General features: G+C 46.5%; 1 protein-coding gene and 1 long non-coding RNA gene across 2 annotated transcripts in view; one reads left to right on the forward strand and one right to left on the reverse strand.

The window, feature by feature from the left end:
- mast2 (microtubule associated serine/threonine kinase 2) overlaps positions 1-25,620 on the forward strand; it is a 228,622-nt gene that overhangs the window by 62,734 nt on the left and 140,268 nt on the right. The gene's annotated exons all lie outside the window — the stretch shown is intronic.
- Positions 8,331-25,620, reverse strand: part of LOC130110668 (uncharacterized) — a 30,613-nt gene continuing 13,323 nt past the window's right edge. The window contains exons 2-3 of the long non-coding RNA XR_008810052.1: positions 8,661-8,788; positions 8,331-8,410 (exon numbers count right to left, since the gene is read on the reverse strand). This is a non-coding gene — a long non-coding RNA (uncharacterized LOC130110668). The remainder of the gene's footprint in view (positions 8,411-8,660; positions 8,789-25,620) is intronic.

The following is a 25,620-nucleotide window of genomic DNA, read 5'->3' on the forward strand; positions in this document are numbered from 1 at the left end:
TTAAACCTGGGCCCTTCTTTCCATAATAATAATGATAATAATGCATTTTATTTGTGGGCGCCTTTCAAAACACTCAAGGACACCTTACAGAACACAGTAAAAAAAACAAAACAAGCAGCACTGTATCAGACAGCGTAAAATCAAAACAAAGCAGGGTAGACAATAAAAAGTTAATACAACAGGAAAGTATAAAATCATCATCTGCACAAAACTCAATGAAGCGTGGATCAGACTGAATATGCCAGTTTGAAAAGGTGCGTTTTGAGATGGGATTTGAAGGTTTACAGAGAGTCAGTGTTGTGAATGTCTTGTGGGAGAGAGTTCCGTAGGCGGGGGGCAGAATGACTGAAGGCTCTAGACCCCATGGTAGTCAAGCGGGCCGATGGTGTAGTGAGTTGGAGAGATGAAGAGGATCTGAGAGTCCGGGAGGGCATGCGGATATGAAGGAGTTCAGAAAGATATGAAGGAGCTAAGTTATTATTATTTGGGGTCTAAATGACTAATAGGGACAAACATTTTTGGAGTTGGTTCAGTATTGAGCAAGAACGCTTCATCTGGCAGTCGCAAAACGGGCTGCAATGTAATCCTTGGGGGCAGTTGCACCCATCAAAGTATGTCCACTAAAAGGGCTTCTTTTTGCTACTGGCAGGCTATGATTGCTGTTATAAGTGTCTGACAACATTATGGAAATGATCCCTACAGAGAGAGATCTGTGTCTAACTTGTAACAAAAGTCTAGCTCAAGGAGAAGTCTCGCTCTGGAATCTGGCGAGAGGCAATTTGTTGCAGGAAGACAACTGTGGAAACGTGAGTGAGAGTTGGAGAGAGGAGTACTGGGAAGAGTTTGTTGCATTGGAGTACAGAAAGCGTAGCTTAGTGTTATCTAAAAGATTTTTAAAAAATGGTTCGTGTTTACTTATTTCCGAATTGTGTCAACCAAACGTTGTGCCACACTTCGCACTGCTTTCGTAGACTACCGTCGTTGAATATGGACTCGCTGAAGCTGTGGCTAGTTGTGTGCTACAAATGGAGCCAAACACTCCTCCCTGCACACTGTGCCTTGCAGACCATTGGGTCTGCAGTGACCATTTTGACCGGGATGACTGTGAAGAAGGCCTATACCAAAGCACCTTTTCTTACAAAAAAAAAAAAAAAATGCTGTTTCAAGAGTGGAGCGACCTGCTGCAGACAGAGTGGAGGTAATGTCATTAGCTAAAGTTATTGTGTTGACCTGGCAGCAGTACACACGAAAGCATGGCAGGATAACAGCAAAAACAATCACTCAATAAGCAAAATATCAACTTAAGTCACGACTGATTATAAAATGTCTATATAGATTCATTTCACCTTTTCAGCAGTTAACATTCATAATTGTAGAATGAGTGATATCAACAAGCTGACATTATCTGGGTAATATTGTTGCCAATGTGTGTGTGTGTGTGGTGTAAAAATTTCATATTTATGCTGACCTATAAGAACTTTTTTTTTAACCCCCCCCCCCCCTTTTCTCTTCAATTGTATCTGGCCAATTACCCCACTCTTCCAAGCCATCCTGGTCGCTGCTCCACCCCCTCTGCCAATTGTGTCTGTAGGGACGCCCGACCAAGCCGGTGGTAACATGGGGATTCAAACCAGCGATCCCCATGTTGGTATGCAACGGAATCGATCGCTATGCTACCCGGACATCGGAAATAGATTATTTCTAGCGGTTCCTCTATGTCTCAGGCTATGCTACCGCAAATGAATGGTCAGCTCTGATAAGATTCGGTGTGACTTCTTTTGTAAACATCTGAAACTACACCCCCCCCCCCCCCCCCCCGTGCACGCAAATAAGCAGAAGCAGTAAAAGGGATGTTAAAACAGAGACCGAAAGAAGTGAAACATAAAGAAAAAGTCTATATCTGTAGGGATCCTTTCCATAATGTTTTCAGACACTTATAATAACAATTATAGCCTGTCAGTGGTAAAAACCAGCACTTTTAGCGGACGTACTTTGATGGGCACAATTGCCCCCAAGGATTACATAGCAGCCAGCCCCTTTCGTGACTACCGGCTGAAGCACTCTCACTCAATACCGGACCAATTCCAAAAATCTTTCTCCCTATTAGTCATTCAGACCCCAAATGATGGATAAATAGGCACCCGGTTTAGAAATACTGGATTTACCCTTTTAATATGACTTAAAGCCAATAATATTTGGAGGTTTTAACATGGAGTAAATAGCCTCTTAGTTACCCTCTACAGTGGTTTTATTATCAGTCAGTGTATTTGATGCTTTGATATTTAAAGCTCTCTCTAAGTCATAGCCTAGTCTTTGCTTATGCACTGTATCTTTCCTGATACAGTACATGCACACATGCCCTAGTACAGTATATGAACTCACTAAGCCATCTCTGTCCTTCATGCATGAATTAAGTGTGTGTGTGTGTGTGTGTGTGTGTGTGTGTGTGTGTGTGTGTGTGTGTGTGTGTGTGTGTGTGTGTGTGTGTGTGTGTGTGTGTGGTGTCTAGTTCATTAATATAGATGAGAAAGTCTCATTTCCCATATGGCTAAAACATTCCATACATTCCCTGTTCCTTTCTGATCCCTTGAGGTATCAGACGGGGTTTCTGCAGCCTCTGCAAAGTACAAAGATGGTACAGAGACCTTCACGGCACTTTAATTTCCATAGGCTCTTGCTAAGGTTTCCTTCGATTTCATCCTTTTCTTGGACCTTTTTCCTCAGTCTTGTTCTTTTATTAGTTTTTCAGTTTCTATCCTGCTCTTCCTACTTTTATTCTTGTAATCATTCACCGTCTCTTTCTCCTGTTCCTGCTCTCTATTTCTCCTCTTTTCTCTCTGTACCCATCCATCTTCTTACAGTCAAGAGAGAGAGATTTAGTTCAAGTAAAAGTGTTTGGCTCTCCTGGTAGGAGGTGAGATGGAGAGAGAGAAGACTGTGTTGCGCTGGCCCACAGGACTGCAGTGTCCTTGTTTGAACTTGGGCTCAGCTGTAGGAGAGGAGGCAGGGGAAAGTTGAGGCTGAGAGGCGGAGAAAGCAGGCATACATCACAGACGGAGGAGTGATGCAGGGGACTTGATCCAAATGAGACATGATGCGAATTGAAGGGACATGAGGAAAGATTTGGGTTAGGCATAGGAACTTTTTTTGCCTTTGTGTTTTGCGTTGTGCATGTGCCTTCATGCAGTAGTAAATATTGCCCCCCCCCTTGCAGTCGTCTTAACAGGGCAGAGGGCCTGACGGGGGGCACTCAGCTCCACCACCCGCTCCACTCCTGGTTTCCAATTCATATCTGTCTGTTTGTCTTTCTGTCTGTCTGTCTGACTTGCCCTCAACTCATGCCTCCCTGTGCATCATGTTATTAAACTCCAGGGTGGATTTATTTATGCTGTCCATCACAGCCCTGCTCTCTTTCCCCTCCATTTCTCCTTCTACATATTTTTCATCTCATTATGGGATGCTTCACTGGAGCTTTTGAACCTCTTGTCAGGCTGAGGTGTAGTATATGAGACGTGAGACATGGAGTTGATCCTGTGACCTGCCCTCCCACCCCCCACCCAACCACTCCTCCCCAAATTTGACTGCAGAATAATAGTGTGTGTGTGTGTGTGTGTGTGTGTGTGTGTGTGTGTGTGTGTGTGTGTGTGATTATGTATTAGATTGAGAAATGCACAGGAGTATAGTTACTCTTACATCTGTGTGTGTGTGGGTAAGTTTGCTGTGATGGTCATCTGCCTCTGCTTTCCCAGCACGCTGCCAGTGATTGGATCTTTTCATCAGCCAAAATCCCTCTTCTCCTGTCTTATTCATCACTGCCATGACCTTCAGGATTTTACTGTAGGTGACAGGACCCAAGATCTAATTGAGCAAAAATTGGACCTGTTGTCCCCCACGGCTTCTTCCCGGTGTCTGTGTAGTATTCGACCATTACATACCGGGCTGCAGCTAATGATCATTTTCACTATAGTTTTTTTTTTTTGGATTAATTAATCATGTAGTCTGTAAAATGTCAAAAATACTCATCGCAAGACCTCTGACCAGCTGCCAATCCCCCCAAAGTACCCATTTTATAATGATGTGACTCAGATGATGTAACCAACATGTTTGGTGATTTTACATGATGAGTAACTGAAATGATTAATTGATTACCAACATTATAATCAATTTATCTTCTTTCCATATACTAATAAACTAATCGTCTAATCTTTCCAGCACTTGTTAAATCTTTTAAGTTTGCCTTTCTCTTCAGCTGCCCTTTTTTTCCTACAATCACCTGCTTTCTTTTTTTTCTTTGCCACCTCACTTTTTTTCTTCTTCTTCTTTTCTTTTTTTAAAAAAAATAATTTTCTGTGTCCTGTATTTCATGACATCTGTCTCTTTCCCTTTCCACGTCTCTCTCTCTCTCCACTTTGCTCAAACACCGGATTTCACCCCCTGGCTTTTTGGCAGAGAAGTTCTTCAGCCTGCCAGACGAACGGAAAAGCAAAAAAAGACCAAATGTTTTCTCCCATCATGTGTTTAGAAGCAGACATTTGAATTTACTCAATTTTCGGACCCGTAAAAGATCCTTGCACTTATTATTTTTTTCATAGATTGATTTTTATAACTACTCCTTACTTCCAAATGACAGCTCCATGTACGCATAGAACAGATGTGCAGGGGCGCCCGTGTAGCGTAGCAGTCTATTCCGTTGCCTACCAACACGGGGGTCGGCAGTTCGAATCCCCGTGTTACCTCCGGCTCAGTCGGGCGTCTCTACAGAGACAATTCCAGGTCTGCGGGTGGGAAGCCGGATGTGAAGAGTAGGGTAATTGGCCAAGTACAACTGGGGAGGAAAAAGAACAGCTGTGCATTCATGTGTTATCTTTTCTCTTCCTCTTATCTCTCTCGTTCACATATTGTAATAACTCATGTAAATGTGCGCGCACACACACACACACACACACACACACACACACACACACACACACACACACACACACAGGAACAAAGTTTGCTGGTTCATTTGGTTCCACTTGATATATGTCTACATTGAGTTAACTGCCAGCTTTTCCATGATGCACGCACACACACACACACACACACACACACACACACACACACACACACACATTCACACGTGCGCATGCACACACACACAGTCGACTACCTCTTGCAGTGAGATCCTGCTTTGACTGGCTGCAGATAGCAATTAGAGTGCGACCATTAAAAATTAAGGCTGTCTGCCTGAGATCAGTGCACTCTCAGAAGGCACAGCGGGAAAACAAAGCACCGCGTTGCCAAAGGCTCCAGGCAACTAATTTCTCTGAAATAATTAGCTGACTCGAACCAGTGTTACGTTATCTGCCCTTGCTCTGGCTTTTTCTCAACACGGAAGGGGGAAAAAAAGCTTATTCAAGTGTACATGACTAGTTTTTTTTTTTGTCTTCACCAGGAAAACTCATTGTGCGTTTATTTGGTAATTATGTCGCTTTAAAAGTGCAGAACTGATAATGGTCTGCTTGACCCATTTTAGTGCCGTCTTTACGTCAGCCTTAACTTTACCTTTGCCGCGGTGCTTTTGCATTGCTGCTCATGCCCCAAGGGAAATTGTTTACCCTGTTGTGCCAAACTGCGGAGCATGGGAAACACCCCGCATACAGCACCCCGATTACTGAATATGGCCGTTACCTGACTCAGAAGTGGGCGATTCATTTTAATAACAGTTAGCATAGGGACAGGGATAATTTCTGCAGTCGTGTGTAGTGCTGTAAACTAGTTTTCTTTCTTATGGAACAGAAGATAAAGGCAGGAGGAGAGAAGCAGCCTTCTTTTTGTTTATCCTTTATTCTGTTCTCTCTCTCCTATTGTGTTTTCATATGATTTCTGTTGCCATGCTGTTGCCCATCTCCACCTTTACCCCGGTGAAACTTTCTGCTTTTTCTCATTTACTTCTTCCTCTATCTCTTCCTCTCTCCCATTCTCTCCTTGTTCTCATCCCTCCTTGTCACGGGGTGGCTCATCTGCTCTGTCACCAGCACCTCTCCTGCCATGTGTTAATCCCTGCCAGTGCAGTATATTTTGTTTAGGCCACTGAATAAGACCAGGGTGAGGTCATTTGCTGGCTATTTTAAGGGCTTAACCCACTTAGCCACCTTCTCACAAAAAGCTCAACACAACTCTCATGAGATGGCGTTGTTGAAATGGACCAGGACCATGGTTTCACCATTTTTTCCCCCAGTAACCTTCTCCTCGTGTGTGTATATGTGTGTGTGTGTGTGTGTGTGTGTGTGTGTGTGTGTGTGTGTGTGTGTGTGTGTGCACACGCCCCCCCCCTTTCCCCCTTGGCCATCTTTTGTAGTTGAATATCCTGTGCTGGCTGGTTACCATGACCACTGAGGATGCCAAGGAGACAACAGCTATATGTAGCATCTGTAGATTTGTGTGCTATGACAGGCCTCTGGTTTACACACACCTAATAGATGTAACGGTCCTGCAAGGAATCGCAACAATGAGTAAGAAAACAGCCAATAGGTTTCCAGGGTCAGGTTGCTGTATGTATCCCAAGATGCAATGTCTTGAGTCTAGTGGCCAGTAATGTACATCACCAAGGAAATGCTATTCCATGGGGATACACTAAAACAGATCCATATTGATTTCAAGAAGTCAGAATGAGTTTTATTTGGCCAAGTATGGTTAGGTCTACACATATAAGGAATTTGACTCCGGTTCCTCCATTGCTCTCCATGTACTTACACAGAATAGAGAAACGGCTAAAACAAAGACACCAAGTTAAACATACACATTTAGAAGGAAGCCACTTTATTTTTGTCATTTTACAGAGTTGTATTGGTTACAATGAAATCTGTCTTCTTTCCATTGCCTTGCTCAGGGGCACAGACAGGAGTATTATTAGCACTAATGTGCATGTCTTTTTGATGGTGGGAGGAAACCGGAGCACCCGGAGGACACCCACACAGACACGGGGAGAACGTGCCAACGCCACACAGAAAGGACCTGGGACGGCCTGCGGGTTCGAACCCAGGACCTTCTTGCTGTGAGACAACAGTGCCAACCACTGGGCCACCATGCTGCCATTTAACTACTATGCACAGATATAGATGTATATAAAATGTATATATTAAAAAAAAACACATTGTAAACATGTATTTACAATGTCGTAAACATAAGGTGCATATTTTGTGTTCTAAAATTAACTTTTTTATTTCTGTAATTTTAATTAAATTAAATTTAGAGGAAGCTGTCAACTAAATACTAGTTTGAATTATTTTCATATTAATATTGAGTACTTGTATAGATTGCCCTCTACCAAGCTAGTAGTTTTTTTTTAAATTAATTTAGGGTGTGAGATGAACATTGTAACTTATTCATATTTTGTTTGGTTCAAAAGACACTGAACAGAGAAATTTTAAAGTGTTTAAATGACCTTAAACAACGACATTGCTAATGTTCGATGGCTGAGCTCTGTGGTTGTAGCTGCAGCTGGTTGTATGCAAGACTGAGCCGGTCAACCCACACGGCTCACCTTCTACCAGTGGTACCCTGCCCATCTCGGCGTTTTTCCCCAGGAATTTTTTAGCGTGATGGGGCTGATATCTATTTAGTGGGGGAGGTCCTTAGAGGGTCTGTTTTATTGTATTGTGGGGCAAAGCTTGTGACTGGGGTGTTTGTTGAGTTGGTGGCTGTCATTGTTATCTCCATGATGATTTTGTTTCCCTTGCTTGGAAGCCTAAATTTTGGTGTTTTGCAAGCAGTGTTGAATCAGACTAGATGATGGAGGTTAGCTATGTGGTTTTGCCATTGTGATGGGCAGTGAAATTGTTGTTGTGTTACTTCTTGTGCGGGAGATACACTGAACAGCAAAATGCATGGTCCAGTAGGCTACTGGTACAGAGATCATTTATCCGGAGCTATTGTTATGCTTTCCATGAAATGAATTTCTACTCGAGAGTCATCCCCTATTCTCCTGACACTATATGGTCTATTTAATAATTTTGTATTTTCTACTGGTTTTGAGCAAATGAAACATAGAAATGTGCTAGTTCTAATTTTATGCAAAGAAAAAACAGTTGCATCAAGGATGGTCAGCAAAGATGGAAAACAACATGCCAATTTTTCACATGGCGGCACAGCACCGCTATATCATAGTTTGGGAAGAGCCCCGCATCTGCACTTGTGGACCATCTGCTGGTGTGTTTTGTGTATACTTGTGTCTCCAGTCTATGACTGGCATTGTTTATTCCCATGCTTTCATCGTTGTTTGTGAATGTATGTGTCCCCCCCACCCTCTCTCAGCGGGGCTTCTGGAAGCAGGATCTGCAGGTTAGGATGGCTGCCCGGGGTTGGAACACCATGTGACAGACACAGCTGCAACCCGCTGTAGGCCTTAAGGTCTCAGCCGTGGCATCTGCTGCAGGCGGAGAGAGGGAAGGGTCGTAATGACTAAATAAACGGGGTGAATAGGTTTAGCACGGGATACGGCTCTGTATTTTTACCAACATTCATGGAGAAAGGACGGGGCAAGAGAGAGTAATGGGCGGAAGAATTAGAGGAAATGGAGAGAATCAGAAGAAAATGAGAGTGGGAGTGAAGGAGAGAGAAAAGGTGGTAGGTGGGTCATTAACAGGGGTAAGAAAACACATATATGTGCACATATTCACAGATAGTTTCCCCCTCTTCCTCAGTGACTGCGGCCTCATTGTCTTCTGTTGTTTCCTATTCCTTCTGCAGGCCCGTCTTTTTAAGACGGGGGTCAGGATGTCACTCATGGATTCCAGTCCAACTTGTGCTGCACCACACAGATTAAGTCCGGCAAACACACACACACACACACACACACACACACACACACACACACACACACACACACACACACATTTTTCTCATTCACATAATATAGACCATCGCTGAGTCGCCTTGGCAACTGCAAGAGTTCGAAGGTGTTATGAAAGCATCTCAGTGAATTGATTCAGCGTTCTCTGCTTTTTCATCTGCTCTCCCAATATCTCAGCAGCATCTCAATTTCTCTTTTTTTCATGTACCCTCTCCCTCTCTTTATATCCTGTCCTTCCTCTCTCTCTCTCTCTCTCTCTCTCTCATTTTATCTCACGATCTCTCTGTCTTTCTTCCTCACTTCCTCGCCCTTTGGCTTGGACACTGCAGTTTAAATCAATAGCTGGTTTGATTTGCAGTCGTTTTCAATTTGACATAGGGGCAGTATTTGTGTTCAGAGCCAGGCTTCATTTTCAGTAAAGGACCAACTGTATGTGTGTGTGTGTGTGTGTGTGTGTGTGTGTGTGTGTGTGTGTGTGGTAAATTGGAATAGTGCAGGCTTTATTTAGTCCCACATATTAGATAAAAGCAGTATGTAGATGAAATGTGGTTGTGTTCAGTCGTTCCCTGCAGGTCAGCAGGTCTGCTCCTTACTAGGGGTGCAACGGTCCAGTTAGCCCACGGTTCGGTTCGTACCTCGGTTTTTGGGTCACGGGTTCGGTTCGGTTTCGAATTACGTTGTTGGTGAAATAAGTTCGGGAGGGAATAACGTAGCGCGGATCGAGCGTATGCATTAGCTGACGAAAGCCCACATCTCCAACCACCGAAAAGGGCTGCATGTCTTTAGCAATGAACACTCCCGCTGCACGGGTTATTTTTTTGTGTTTCTCTGAGTTGGCGCTATAGGTTTGTTGGAAAGCATCTCCGATAGACGGTTGTTTTTTCACTGGTGCGGTTACCTGCGCGTCTGTCCTGCTTCCAGAGAGCGAGACATCTGGGTGGTGACGGCGGAGATGCTGGCTCATATTGGAAGTGTTTCCACTTGCGTAGTACGGGACATGGGTCAAGCAATGCTTCCAGCACACAGTGTTATTTCTGTCCACTGTGTTGTCTCCTTCATCGTTGTATTCAACAGCAAACCCGAAATGCCCCCAGATTTGTATGAAGACGGTGCTTCTTCAAACTTTTCTCTCTCTACTCCTCCACTCGCCATGACTTTTTTTCTGCTTCTGCGAGCCACCGCCATCTTTTCAACTCGACTGTCGGCTCCAGTTACAAGGGGGGTGGGGGGTGGGGGGCTAACAGTGATTGGATATTTACTCGTGGGGCGGGGTTTTCTGCAGCAGGCTGTCTCAGCCTGCCTGCACACAGGCACACAGTGAAAAATCCATTCTCCGGCAGTAAGAAACGCCTGTCAGCTATTCACGCACATTTTAACTGCAAAACCGAAAACCGACGGTCAATAAGGGCGGATTGAACCGTACAGGGTGGACCGTACGGTTCGGTTTTAAAGCGAAAACCGTTGCAAGCCTACACCTTACTAATGTTTACTCACCAAGATGAGCGCGCGCACACACACACACACACACACACACACACACACACACACACACACACACGGATGCATGCACACATACAAACAACAAAAATACAACAAAAATTTATTGGTTGTTATGCTCTTTTGTCATGGCCACAATGCAAGGGAAATGTAAAATTCATTTTAAGATGGGAAAAAAAGCCGAAGTTTTGCAAACAGTTATGATCCCTTCATCATTATATCAGCTAATCTGTGTAAAAACTAGTGGAGTGGGTTCTGTTGCAGTTCTTTTTTAGTTTTGACACTACCCTTAGTGACCTCCCTCTCTCTCTCTCTCGCTCTCTCTCTGGTTTATATTCCCTACAAGGTAATAGAGCTGTTTTATGATGTAACATGTTAAGGCGTAAGGATCTGTCATCAAATACCGTCAAAGACACACCGGAGCCCACCAGTCTCTAGCCAGCTAGTTTTTGTTTTTTGTGTTTGTTTGTGCTGCCTGTAGCTGTCCCCCTAGAGTTCACCTTCTCTTCGATTAGTTTTCAGCCTATTGGATAAACTTTTTACTGGTACACAATTCCTTTGTTTGTGCTAGAAATTGGGGGCCATGACTGGAATTCGATATTTGTTGAAGTGAGACTCAGTGTGATTGTGTTTGTGTGCATGCGTGTGTGCATGTGCGTGTGTGCTTCTTTGTTAATAATGAGTTCTGGGACCCTACATAGGGAGAAAAAAAAACCCTGCTTCCTCATACTGCAACTATCTTTCTTCTCTCTCGCTCTCTCACTCACACTCACACACTTTTTCTAAAACTCTCTCCCTCACTCCTTCTGCTCCCTCCTTTTCTAGTAATTGAATTGCTGACTGAGCAGCAGTGCGTGCACACACACACACATACACACAGAGCTGCTCTGCTGTGCGAATGCAATGCTATTGATCTCAACCACAAATCCTGTCCCTCAATCTAGACCAGTCTCGCTCAGATAGCTTAGACTGTTAGTGTTTTATGTATTGAATTGCTATTGGCCCCACAGAAAAACAACACACACACACACACACACACACACACACACACACACACACACACACACACACACACACACACACCCACACACACACACACACACACACACACACACATCTGTCTTTGATAAGGTGCCCTGGCAAGCTGGTTCAGTCATTGATTGACAGGTGAGTGATTGCATGCAGGGATTGATTAGTGAGGCGGAACTTCCTCCTGTCAATCATGGCAGGAAATGGAATGTGTCTGTTCTAATTATCGAGAGTTAAATTTGCGTGTGTGTGTGTGTGTGTGTGTGTGTGTGTGTGTGTGTGTGTGTGTGTGTGTGTGTGTGTGTGTGATTGTGTGCCTGTACATTCATATATTTGTCAGTCCCATAAATTAAACCACTAACTGAGGTAATTTAAATTGAGGGGCTTGATTTGTGTGCATGTGTGTGACATTGTGGAGAAGTTAGTCAACCCGTGTGCCCGGGGAGCCGTGGTTAATGATGTTTGGACAGCATTGTAGATTTCATAGTCTCGTTGAGAGGTGTGGGTGCATGGTGGTCTCCAACATAGTGAGGGAATTGTGTGACAACTACACAACTTAGAGCGAGGTAGGAGGGGTAGATGGGCTGTTTGGGTTTGCTACAGGCTTGATACACATACTGGCGTGTGTATAAATACACAATTGCTCTCTGATTCCTCTCTGTAAAGTAGTCTTGTGTGTCAGATTTGTCCATCTGCTCTGCTTAAGTGACGGAGTTTGTTTCTTACGGATATTAAACACAGATTTTCTTTGAGCCTTCGGTGTAGATTTCTTCCTCTATTAGCCTCACTTTCATCAAATTTCTGCCTGTCTACTCATTTTCACTCTTCTCGTTCAGCACTTGAATATTGCAGTCCACAGGACGTGCATTTTAAAAAGGAAAAAAATAAACTTAAAAAGGTATTGACTGAAAACACTGGTCTTCCCGCCACCTTTAATGAAATGATGCTGGCGGTGTGTTTAAAGCTCAAGTGGCTTTTGTGACTCGGGAGCAGTGCTCTGTCTCCGGTTTCAGTCAATACCTGGTTTGAGAATTGATTGCTCATCTGTTTCTGTGTACTTTAGTTCAGCTATGCATGCGTGTTCGCAATTGCATGTTTGATATACTATATCAATCCCCATGGGGAAGTTACACTCTGCATTTAACCCATCCTAGCTGTGTAGCTAGGAGCAGCATATGCGCATTGTGTCTGATTTTAATGTTTGTCTGTGTTTTGCTTTGTGAGTGAACTCGTGCGTGATGAGCCCAGCCACAAAGACAAAGCACGGCATGGGACTTACTGGCCACTCTGCGGCTTTCTTGCAAACCCACTTTGCTTAGTTTCATCAGTTCTCCCTCTCTTTTTCTGTTGTACACAAACACATGTAATCCCTAAACCACACACACACACACACACACACACACACACACACACACACACACACACACACACACACACACACACATTACTACTCCGCTGTAAATGAAAAGTGGTTCATTAGGAGAGTAAGCCGTTGCTTTTCTAATGGAGCAAAGCCAGGGCCATTCTGGAGTAAAGTGATGTATGGGTTTGGTGTCGCTCGACCCACAAGTCTCCACCAGTCTAAAACCTAATGTCCCACATCAATCACACTAACAGGGTTGTAACACACAGCCCGGTCTAGTTCTCTTTTCCCTTTTTCTCTCCTCTCCTTCCTTTCTGTCCCCCTCATTCACACCCTCTGTCCTTCTACTTTTCTATTCCACCGACCTCCCTCCTTGTTGTCGGAAACGCCCTTGTGTAACCATAGGTTATATGAGGGCAGGCGACTCCGCATATGCGGCTGCTTTAAACATAGGGGAGCTGTTCCTGCTGCTTCGACGGTCTTACAAGTCATCTGGAGCCTCTGTGTCCAATCTCTTCCTAAGATCCAAACACAGACACAGGGCCAGGTAGTTCTCAGATATATGATCCCTATCGACCCCATCAGCCGAGTTCGGAGGAGATCCCATTACTTAGCTTACTGCCTGCTTTCTTTTTCCCCTAGCTCTGAATTTCTGCCCCTTTCTTTTCACGTCTTTTTGCCTCTGCCTGTATCTCATTTTCTTTGCACCTTTCCCTCTCTCCATCTCTATCTAGCTAGCTGTCTGTCAGTCCATTGTGTCTGTGCATTATGGTGGTGGCCATCCATCACACTGAAGTTGTATTGATTTGTGCAATAGCCATTAATAATTACCAGAAAAACATGAACCATGAACATGCCGTCTTCCACTCACGTGTTTCATGTACGAGAGCGCAGTGGAAGCCAGAAGTACGTCTAAGTCTGAGCTAATGCGCTGTGTCCTGAATTTAGAAGTAGTTGCTTGAACGGCACTTGGAAGACATTCTTGAGGTAAAGCCATCATCTCTTTCCAACCATGGGTCTCTTGGAATGATGGTGTGCTAGACAGAGAAAGAGAATATCCTTTCTTCCCTAGCTGTGAAAGGAGTATTCTTCTCAAACAGGTGTGTGTGTGTGTGTGTGTGTGTGTGTGTGTGTGTGTGTGTGTGTGTGTGTGTGTGTGTGTGTGTGTGTGTGTGTGTGTGTGTGTGTGTGTGTGTGTGTGTGTGTGTGTGTGTAACTAGCTTTCCCTACTATGGTACATTTTCTGCATGCTATGTTATCATGTCATTCACTTTGGTCTGCCTGCATAGAGCTCACATGATTCTGCAAAGGGCTAATAGTTGCTTGAATATCTGTAACTGTTGTCAGTGTGTTTTATTAGTGGCCCCCATCTTTTCAGCTCTTTTTTTTAAACCATTTATCTTAGTCTAGTATTAAACAGAGTGTGGCCTATTCTTGCTGCACAGTCATTGCAGAGCAACTTTCTTCATGCCAGATAACCCATAGAAAGGGCGGCATGGTGGCGCAGTGGTTAGCGCGGTCGCCTCACAGCAAGGAAGTCCTGGGTTCGAGCCCCGGGGTAGTTCAACCTTGGTGGGTCATCCTTGGTCGTCCTCTGTGTGGAATTTGCATGTTCTCCCCATGTCTGCTTGGGTTCCCTGCGGGTGCTCCGGTTTCCTCCCACAGTCCAAAGACATGTAGGTCAGGTGAATTGGCCATACTAAATTGTCCTTAGGAATGAATGAGTGTGTGTGTGTGTGTGTGTGTGTGTGTGTGTGTGTGTGTGTGTGTGTGTGTGTGTGTGTGTGTGTGTGTGTGTGAGCCCTGTGATGGCCTGGTGGCCTGTCCAGGGTGTCTCCCCGCCTGCTGCCCAATGACTGCTGGAATAGGCTCCAGCTTCCACGTGACGCTGAGAGCAGGATAAGTGGTTAAGGTAATGGATGGATGGATGGAACCCATAGAAAGATGGATACGTAATCTTGATGATGTTGAGAAGGAAATGTCACCATTTAGCCACCATTCGAGTCTGACTAAACTGTTCTTGTCATTGTCTCTGGTTGGAACCTATAAAATATGGCATGTTTTCTGTGACTTGGCCCAAGTTATGCTCCTTGGCTTTGCACCCTTCGACCCAGCTGTGTTTATCCTACAACACACACAAACACACACTCACACACATGCTCTTTGAAGGAGTATCAGAATGTGTTGGTTTATAAACCTACATGGGTGAGCGCTCCTTTGTGTGTCAGCCTGTTTCAGAGTGTGTTTGCATGTGTGTATTTATATGAGTAGGAGTGTGTGTATTCGTTCAATCTAAAAAAAAAGTCAAAATGTGCAAGCTCGGTACACCAGGGACCTATAGTGACAGTTATGATGACGTTATGATGGATGTATTTTTAAGGCTTTGTGTATATGTGTCTGTGTTTCTGTCAGTGTGACAAAGTATTTCTCGATTGTGTCCGTAGAAAGTGCACGTGTGCATGCATTTGCACACAGTTTTCATATGTGGGCTTTCTCAGCATTGAATATTTTCCTCCCCAATCCTCCCTGTTTCCCTTCATGGCTCGTGTGATCTTACTGTTTGTTCGCAGGGTAAGTTATGCTTTTGATTACTTTGTTAGCCAAAGAAAGGAATGTTATTGACACTAATGAGAGCATTGGCCTTGAGCATTGCGTGAATCTGGTGCCGGGTATTGTAACGTCACCGGGACACAATTGCCTGAGCCTGCTGGAATGCATAAAAATCTAGTTCATTATTGGAGTAAATGATAAAGGCAAAAAAATAAGTGATAGCCATGTTTGTTCAAGTCTAAACATATAAAAACCTCTAAGAACTAAGGCAATCAGTATTTAAAAGAAATTGTTTAAAAAGGGAAATATGGATTGATAAGAATGGTTAGGGGAAAGATTAACTTCAAAAACATCTTAGTCAGGCTTTATGTTTGACTCAAAATTGGGAGGTCAGTCGATTTACCCAACTCCTATTTCCAAACTGCAGTTTTTCAGACCGAGCCCTCCTGCACTGGGCGGGCATACATCCTGAAAGTCAGCTAGCAGTTAGATTTAGTTTATTTGTCATGCTGAGCTTATTGTAAGTTTATCAGCCAATATGAGGTTCTTTGTTACAGAACTAGCTATGAGCTTACAGCTCATTCGTTAAAAAAAAATGGCAAAAAAAGGAGCACAGCGTGATAAAACGTCAAAAGTTTCCTGATATAACTTGGGCAATATGCCCTTTTTGCATGTTTCTTGGGTCCCTTCAGGAATAGTTGTGTATCTTGAGCTGTGGACATGAACATTCAGCTTTGATAGGGGCAGTGGACTTCACAATGGCCGGTCTTTTAGGGAGAGGCGAGCTGAAGAAATATGGTTGGGGTGGGGGTGAGGTGGGCAGAGGGTTCAAACGGTAGTTATGAGTGTTTGGAAGGTGTAGCATTGCACTCTTTCTGCATTCAACATCTCGATTTTCCCTTCCATCTCTTTCTTTACCCTTCCTCGCTATTTTATGCGTACACACACAAACACACACACACACACAACTTCCAAGGCTAAGCGTTTTTGGTTTTTACCGATTTTCACCAAAAAATACCCAGATTTAAAAAAAAAGATTTCTGTTTTTTCCCTTTTTTCACCCAATTTAGTGGCCAATCGATCCCTATTTTAATTCAAACACCCACCCTCGTACTGCATGCGTTCGCCAACTGCATCTCTCCGGCCGGCAGTCTCGAAGGAGACCGCCTCCCCACTTTCGTGACAAGGCGACTCCAGGCCAAACCACTGTTTTTTTCCGACACACCAGAGACGCATTCATGTAACAAACACAAGCCGACTCCGCCCCCCTCCCGAAGACAGCGTTTGCCAATGATTGCTGCTTCATCGAGTCCGGCCATAGTCGGATCAGGCGAGACCGGGGCGCGAACCCCAGTCCCCATTGGGCAACTGCATCGACACAAAGCCGATGCTTAGACCGCTACACCACCGCGGACTTACCCAGATTTTTTAAAAGGAGCACATGGGTTTAAACTGATTTTCACCCAGATTTTATGTTTCCACAGATCCAAAAGTTGTTCCTGTTCGTGTGAGGTTATGTAACAGTGTCCTCTTGTGGCGAAATTTGGCATGCTGGATGGCTTTGAAAACTAAAAACCATAAACGCTGAGCCTTGCTTATGGCTAATGAAAGGCATGCAGAACAAGCGTTGGAGCTACAGTAAAATGTGTGCTGTCCTCAGCAGAGGGAGTGGTGAAGAGAGTTTAGTGAAGGAACTGACAGAAGAGTCACTGTGTCTAGAAAGAAGAGAAGCAGAACTGACGTAATGGAGCTTATGGACTGGGAACTGGTTAGCTGAGTGTTTGATTATTAAGCAGATTTCTAGACTGATGAGAAACAGTCAGTTCAATTCATACCAAATACAAGTGTTTCAGTCTTCCCTGGGGTGCAGCATTTCCCCATTCAGCAATTTCGTCACTGTTTTTTATCGATATGTCATTGCAACCCAAACATGTGTTGAGGATCTCTATAAATAATAAAGCCTGTTAAATCAACGAAGGCCTATAACACCACCAAAACCTTTTCTATTAAGTCTCCAGCTTTAGCATCTGTTTGAGCTACCTCACATCACATTTTTATGTGCGCTTATGTTACAGCCATTACAAAAGAAAACCTCGAGTCCTGTTAATACAAGCTCTGGGCCTTCACACAATAGAACATAAGATAAAGAGTAAAAAAGGCCATATAGTCCACCGGTCATGAGAAGAGAATATTCAATGATGTTGGTGCAGTTTAAAGGCCTAATTGTCACCTTTCCGGATCCCCTCACCCCCTTTGCCAAAATGTGCAAGCAGCCAAAAAAAAAAAAAAACCCCATAACTCCCAAACAAAGCTTTGGGTTAGAAATTTAATAGTGAATCGCAAATATTGTAAGAGTTTGATAAAATACATTTTTGTCTGAGTGAGTGAAAATGATTTGTCACATGTTTCTGCAAAATGGAGACAACATAACATACTTCGGCAACAGGGGGAAAGAAAAGATGGAATCAAGCCAGGGAATTTTACTTCCAGAACATTCTAAATGTGAGGTTCAGCAGTTGAGACAGTGCATCAAAGTCCAGCTGGCTTTCTGGATACAAGGAGTCATGTCTGTCTGTCTGTCTGCAGCGAGCAGCGCTGTCTCCCTGACTCTTATCTGGCAAATCAGATAGTTTATCTACTTTCCCCCAGGATAGGGCAGTAAGCTTTTTTGTGGAAGGGGGTTGAGCTGGAGAGGAGAAAGAAAGTTTGATACTATGGGAGGAGAGGGGAGGGGTCAGGATTTGTTCAGCTTTTGTCTACAGTTGATTGGGTTTTTCGTGGTACAGAAGGTGAGATTTCGGCATTGGTTTGGATAGCAGGAGAATCAGGAATTGTTACGTCTCGCCGCTCCACACCCGCTCTGCAGTGTAACCTTGGCCAAGGCTCAACGTCTCCCCGCTCCACACCCGCTCTGCAGTGTAAGCGTACCCGGAGCTCTGCCAACTCCACCTGATGCCTGTTTCCTCGTTACCCCTCCACTCACCTGTTGGCAATCACCTCCCTATATCTGGCTGTGTCACTCTCAGCTTGTTGCCAGTTCGTGCCGTTCCCTGGGAGAGTACTTGTGCTTGTCCTGCTCATCGAAGTTTGTTTACTTACCTGGATCTTCCCTGGAGATTTCTCTGTTGGACCTTCCTCGTTGCTCCCCTTCCCCTGTGCGCTGCTTTCGGTTTACGAAGAGGATTTCTTCACTCCAGCGTTGCTGTGATTTTCCGTTCTCCTTTGGTATCCTCCTGTTTACCCCCCCCTCCTGCCTGGATTAAGGGCCGACTCAACTGTTCCCGGATTAAAGGGCGACTCCACGGTTCCCGGCTTAAAGGTGGACTTCGCGTTTCCTGGTGAAAGTGGACTTCCTGAGTTTTCTCTTCAATAAATTAGCCTGTTGGTCCCGCTATATTGTGCCTTCTGTGTTTGTGCTCTTGGGGTCGGGTGCAAACCCTAACAGTACGAACTGGCCTACTGTTAGGGTTTGCTGAGAGTGACACAGCCAGATATAGGGAGGTGATTGCCAACAGGTGAGTGGAGGGGTAACGAGGAAACAGGCATCAGGTGGAGTTGGCAGAGCTCCGGGTACGCTTACACTGCAGAGCGGGTGTGGAGCGGGGAGACGTTGAGCCTTGGCCAAGGTTACACTGCAGAGCGGGTGTGGAGCGGCGAGACGTAACAGTACCCCCCCCCTCTACGGGAGCCACCTGGCGACTGACCTGGCGCCCCCGGGTGGGCACGGTAGAAGTCGGCGAGGAGAGAGGGATCCATAATGAGCTTCCGCGAAATCCAACTGCGCTCCTCAGGTCCATAACCTGCCCAGTCCGCGAGATACTGGAACCCGCGGCCGCAGCGCCGGACTTTAAGCAGCCGGCGGACCTTCCATTGAGGATGACCATCTACAAATTCCGGAGGCGGAGGCTCAGGAACCGGGGGCATAAGAGGACTGCTGGAGACGGGCTTAACTCGAGAGACGTGGAAGACAGGATGAATGTGCATGGAGGAAGGCAGCTTCAGCCGAACAGCTGCCGGGCTCAGGACTTTCTGGACTTCAAAAGGACCAATGAAGCGGGGCGAGAGTTTCTTGTCGGTTGTCTGGAGGGGAACGTCCTTCGTGGACAGCCAGACCCTCTGTCCCTTCTTGTACTCCGGCGCAGGGGTACGTCGCCGGTCAGCCCCTCTGCGAGCGCGCTCCCCAGCCTTGAGCAGTGCTGTCCGGATGGTCCTCCAGACACGCTGACAGCGTCGCAAGTGGAGCTGTACGGAGGGAACGGCCACTTCATCCTGCTGTGGGTCGAACAGGGGAGGTTGATACCCCAGGGATGCCTCGAATGGAGAAAGTCCAGATGCAGAGCTGACCAGGGAATTGGTGGCGTACTCTACCCACGGTAGGTAGTCACTCCAGGTGGAGGGCTTGCTGTTACATACACAACGCAACGCTGTCTCCATGCTCTGGTTTGCCCTCTCGGTCTGACCATTTGTTTGGGGGTGGTAGCCCGAAGACAGACTTACTGTGGCTCCGATGCCTTTACAAAATGCACGCCACACTTGTGAGGTGAACTGAGGACCTCTATCGGAGACTACATCTGATGGCAGGCCATGAAGCCGGAAGACATGTTGCATCAAGAGGTCCGCGGTCTCAGCAGCCGAAGGAAGTTTGGGAAGGGCTATCAGATGGACGCCCTTGCTGAAACGGTCTATGACGGTGAGAACCACAGTGTTTCCCCGAGAAGGTGGTAGTCCGGAAACGAAATCCAAAGCCACGTGAGACCAGGGGCGGCTAGGAATAGGGAGTGGCTGCAACAGACCAGATGGCGCCTGGTGAGAGGCCTTGCTGCGGGCGCAAACAGTGCAGGTCGCTACAAAGCTCTTGACATCCTCCCGCATAGTTGGCCACCAGAAGCGCCGAGCGATGAACGACTGGGTACGACTAACTCCTGGGTGACAGGAGAAACGACTGCTATGACCCCACTGAAGAACTCGAGACCGAACAGCATCTGGGACGAAGAGGCGACGGGGTGGCACGTTACTCGGAGCGGGTTGAGCACGTTGGGCAGTGCGAACAGCCGACTCAAGACCAAAAGTGACCACACCGACCACTCTAGCCGCAGGGAGGATGGGTTCAGGCTCTTCAAACGCGCCTTCCTTCGGGTGTAGCCGAGACAGGATGTCAGCCTTTACGTTGCGTGTCCCAGGACGGTAAGTCAGAACATAGTTGAAACGACTAAGGAAGCCAGCCCACCGAGCCTGACGACTGTTGAGACGTTTGGCTGCCCTCAGGTGAGTCAAGTTCTTGTGGTCCGTCCAGATGAGAAACGGGTGCTCAGCGCCCTCGAGCCAGTGGCGCCATTCCTCCAGAGCAGCCACTACAGCCAGTAACTCCCGGTTTCCAACGTCATAATTCTGCTCGGCCGGCAGAAATCGGCGGGAGAAAAAGGCGCAAGGATGGAGTTTCTGGTCCTCAGCCGACCGCTGGGAGAGCACCCCCCCTACGCCTGAATCCGAGGCATCAACCTCTACCACGAATTGTCTCTTGGGGTCAGGATGGAGCAGCACTGGGGCCGAGGTGAACCTTGTCTTGAGGACTTGGAAAGCAGAGCTGGCAGCAGGAGACCAGATGAAGGGTTTGGCTGGGGAGGTCAACGCAGTAAGCGGTTCTGCCAGTTGGCTGTAGTTGCGAATGAATCTCCGGTAGAAATTTGCGAACCCTAGAAAACTCTGCAGCTCCTTACGGTTGGTAGGTTCCGGCCAGTCCACCACTGTCTGGACCTTGCGGGGATCTGCTCTGGTCCGTCCCTTCTCTACGATGAATCCCAAGTAATCCACAGAGGGGGAGTGAAACAGGCACTTCTCCGCCTTGACGTAGAGTTGGTTCTGGAGGAGGCGCTCCAGTACCCTGCGAACATGCTGGACGTGTTCCTCAAGAGACTGGGAGAAAATGAGGATGTCGTCCAGGTAAACGACGACAAACACATCCAACATGTCACGGAGTACGTCGTTCATAAACGCCTGAAACACTGCTGGTGCGTTTGTGAGTCCGAACGGCATCACCAAGTACTCATAGTGGCCTCGGGGTGTTTTGAAGGCGGTCTTCCACTCATCGCCTTCCCTGATTCGCACGAGGTGGTAAGCGCTCCTCAGGTCTAGCTTGGTGAAGATGGTCGCCTGTGAGAGAGGCTCAAAAGTCGAACTCATAAGTGGAAGCGGGTACTTGTTCTTAATGGTGATTGCGTTCAGTTGCCGGTAGTCAATACAAGGTCGAAGTCCCCCGTCCTTCTTCTTCACAAAAAAGAACCCTGCAGCAACAGAGGAAGACGAGGGCTTGATGAGACCTGCAGCAAGGGACTCGGTGATGTACTCATCCATGGTCGCCTTCTCAGGGAGTGACAAGTTGTAGAGACGGCTACTGGGAAGAGTAGCCCCAGGACGGAGATCAATGGCGCAATCATACGGGCGGTGAGGCGGGAGTGACTTAGCACGGGTCTTGCTAAATACCTCACCAAGGTCATGATACACAGGGGGCACGGAGGAGAGATCAGGAGGCAGGGGAGTAGGCGAGCTCAAAGGCGTAGCACTAGGAGCTGCACGAAGGCATTGGGCATGGCAAGTAGAGCCCCATCCAAGGACTGTGCCTGTGGACCAAGAGATGTGGGGTTCATGGTGTCTGAGCCAGGGGCGTCCCAAGATAACTGGATTAAGCGGGGAACGTATGATGTAAAATTGCATTGTCTCTGTGTGGTTACCTGCAACGGTGAGAGTAACGGGGACGGTCCGCTGTGTGATACAGGCTAATCTCCGGTCATCCAAGGCAAACGCATCAATGGGGGTCCCAAGAGACTCAAGGGGAATGTCTGCCTGCGAGGCAAAGTCAAGGTCCATAAAACTATCATCTGCTCCGGAATCAATCAGGGCTCCAAGGGAAAGTCTCTGGCCCGCCCAGACTAAGGCAATAGGAACAAGATGGCCGCGAGATTCGGACCCACGGGAGAAGGAAAGGCGGCTTACTAGGATCTCCCTTGGTCCTGGTAAGCCTAATCTTTTGGCCGTGAGGGACAGTCGCGGAGTCGGTGCCCCTTAAGACCACAGTACAGGCAAAGACCTGCCTTGAATCGGCTCTCCCGTTCAGCAGGAGTAAGTCTAGCACGTCCTACCTCCATCCGCTCTTCTACATCCCCAGGTGGCGTTGTCGCGAAAGAGTCAGAGGAGGGATTGGCCGGGGAAACGGGAACAGCGGTTCGGTCTGATGCAGAGGTAGTTCTGGGATTGAAGGAAGTTCCACGCAAGGCCTTCTCACGCTTTCTCTCCCGGATACGTCCATCAATGCGGTTAGCGAGAGCAATGAGGTCATCCAGAGATGAGGGTTCTTCTCGGGTAGCAAGTTGATCCTTCACCGCCTCGCTCAATCCTCTACGAAAAGTGGCACGCAGGGCCTGGTCATTCCATCCGCTCTCAGCGGCAGCCAGGCGGAAGTCGACGGAGTGATCTGTGACGCTCGCGCCGCCCTGCTGGATGTTATTCAGTCGTGAGTCAGAATCCCGACCGCTTACCGGATGGTGGAAAACCTTACGTAGCTCTGCGACAAAGTCTCTATAAGAGTTACAGTAGCTGGCCCCCATGGACCAAGAAGACGTAGCCCACTGCGCTGCTCGACCACTGAGCAGGTTGGTCACGTAAGCGATCTTAACAGCATCACTGGAGAACACGGTGGGCTGGTGTGTGAAAACAAGCTCACACTGCATAATGAAGGTAGAGCAAGTTTCAAAGTTACCGTCAAATGGGCGTGGACTGGTAATGATGGTTCCACGGGGTAAATAAACAGGAACCGGAGGATCTACTGGAGTGGCGGCCACAGGGGGCGCACTTGCTGGCGGTACAGGCTGGTTCAGCTGCTGGTTGGCAAGAGCTGCTGAAATGGTCTGCAGTTGTTGCATGATCTCTGCCTGCTGACTCGCCATCGCCGCCTGCTGGACAGCTAAAGCTTCCACAGAAGCTTGCAGGGGTTGAACTTGAGACTGGAGACCCTGCACAGCAACCGAAGCCTCTTGTAATTGCTGGGAATGGGCGTTGGTAATCTGAATTTGTTTTACTAGGGCTGCTTGCACCGGATTGGCTGTGGGTGTGCCGTCTGTGCTGGCTGGGGTCGTCATGGCCAGTTCGTACTGTTCCCTGGGAGAGTACTTGTGCTTGTCCTGCTCATCGAAGTTTGTTTACTTACCTGGATCTTCCCTGGAGATTTCTCTGTTGGACCTTCCTCGTTGCTCCCCTTCCCCTGTGCGCTGCTTTCGGTTTACGAAGAGGATTTCTTCACTCCAGCGTTGCTGTGATTTTCCGTTCTCCTTTGGTATCCTCCTGTTTACCCCCCCCTCCTGCCTGGATTAAGGGCCGACTCCACTGTTCCCGGATTAAAGGGCGACTCCACGGTTCCCGGCTTAAAGGTGGACTTCGCGTTTCCTGGTGAAAGTGGACTTCCTGAGTTTTCTCTTCAATAAATTAGCCTGTTGGTCCCGCTATATTATGCCTTCTGTGTTTGTGCTCTTGGGGTCGGGTGCAAACCCTAACAGGAATGGTTCATCTGGGGGCTTCTTGGTGATGCGGTGGTCTATTCCGTTGCCTACCAACACCGGGATCGCCGGTTTGAATCCCTGTGTTGCCTCCGGCTTGGTCGGGCGTCCCTACAGACACAACTGGCCGAGTCTGCGGGTGGGAAGCCGGATGGGGGTATGTGTCCTGGTCGCTGCACTAGCACCTTCTCTGGTGGGTCGGGGTGCTTGTTCGGGGAGGAGGGGGAACTGGGGGGAATAGCGTGATCCTCCCACGCACTACATCCCCCTGGTGAAACTCCTCACTGTCAGGTGAAAAGAAGCGGCTGGCGACTCCACATGTATCAGAGGAGGCATGTAGTAGTCTGCAACCCTCCCTGGATTGGCAGAGGGGGTGGAGCAGCGACCGAGACAAAGGACCGGGACAGCTCAGAGGAGTGGGATAATTGGCCAGGTAAAATCCACAAAAAAAAAGAAGAAGAAAAAAAGGAATGGTTCATCTGGGCAATACAGGACTGCTGTGTGTCACTAATGTTTCTGACTATTTATGTAAATGTGTGTCTTGATCGGATGGTGAAACAAGCCCAGGCAAATGCTAACACCCTGTGTACATTTAATTAGTGCAATTCTCACGATAATCATAGGAAATTTTAAACGATGATAATATATATTACAATACAAGCTTACAAAAATACCATACTTTCAAATCCAACTGAGGTTCATCACATTGAATTGTTTGGTAATGTAACATGTAATATCAAACCAAAACTAGCTTTCAAATTATATTCTCTCAAATATTCTGGATCTTATTTTGCGTGAAATTTTAGGTGGTATATTCTTGTCATCAATAATTTTGACAGCAAAATTGTGTATTATGATCTGACAATATCCTAATTTCATCCTGACACAATACCACTGAAAGATATTAAAATATCGCCAGACATATATGAGCAATTGTAAAGCCTGTTTCAAACTGTGGTTCAGAGCATCTGCCAAGGGGATTGATTAGGACTGGACCACCCTGAATAGAAAATTTAGACTTGGATTCGGATCTTTGTCTCTGTCCTTCACCCAGACTGAGCACACGCAGAAACGCCCTGTCCATTTTCATTTGGGATGAGGTAATCCAGTTTTGACCGTATCGGCCCTCTGTGATGAAAAAGAGGAAATTGAATTGGTTCTCCATCTCAGCCCATTCCAGATGCGCACGCTCTCTCTCAGTGTCTCTCTCTCAGTGTCTCTCTCTATCTCTCTCTTTCGCTCACTCGCTCTCTCTCTCACTCACTCACTGTCTGTCTGTCTCTCTAGCTCACTGTCTCTCTCTCTGTCTGTCTGTGCCCTCCCTCTTTCATTTCTATCTTTCTTAGTCATTTCTAAGCCTCTGGTACTATGACGCCAAAGAGGTCCATATATTAGTTTATTTAGTTAGCACAAAGGAAATTGTGAAGTATATAAAAACAAACATAGTGGGGATTGTGCAGGAGAGGTAAGAAACCCCAAAGGGCTTACAGTAAAACCTCCCCTGTAGGATTTACAATTTATCCTAATACTCTGGATATTTGTTTCCTTAAAATAATGAGAAAGATGAAAAAAATTAATACTAATATTAATAATAAAATAAAACAAACGTAAACACAACACACATACTTAGCACATTAACTCTGGCACAGGTGTTTTTTCACATTAGACTTAAATAATTACAGTGATGGGCGGGTTGGATAGAGGAGGGACTGGTATTCCAAAGTGATGGTCCTCTGTATTTTATGGCGTATTGTCCAAGAGTTGTGTGTGAATACGGAAGATGAAAATCCTCTGCTTGTCTG

Source organism: Lampris incognitus, chromosome 3 (assembly GCF_029633865.1).
Source record: "Lampris incognitus isolate fLamInc1 chromosome 3, fLamInc1.hap2, whole genome shotgun sequence".
Taxonomy (NCBI): Eukaryota; Metazoa; Chordata; class Actinopteri; order Lampriformes; family Lampridae; genus Lampris; species Lampris incognitus.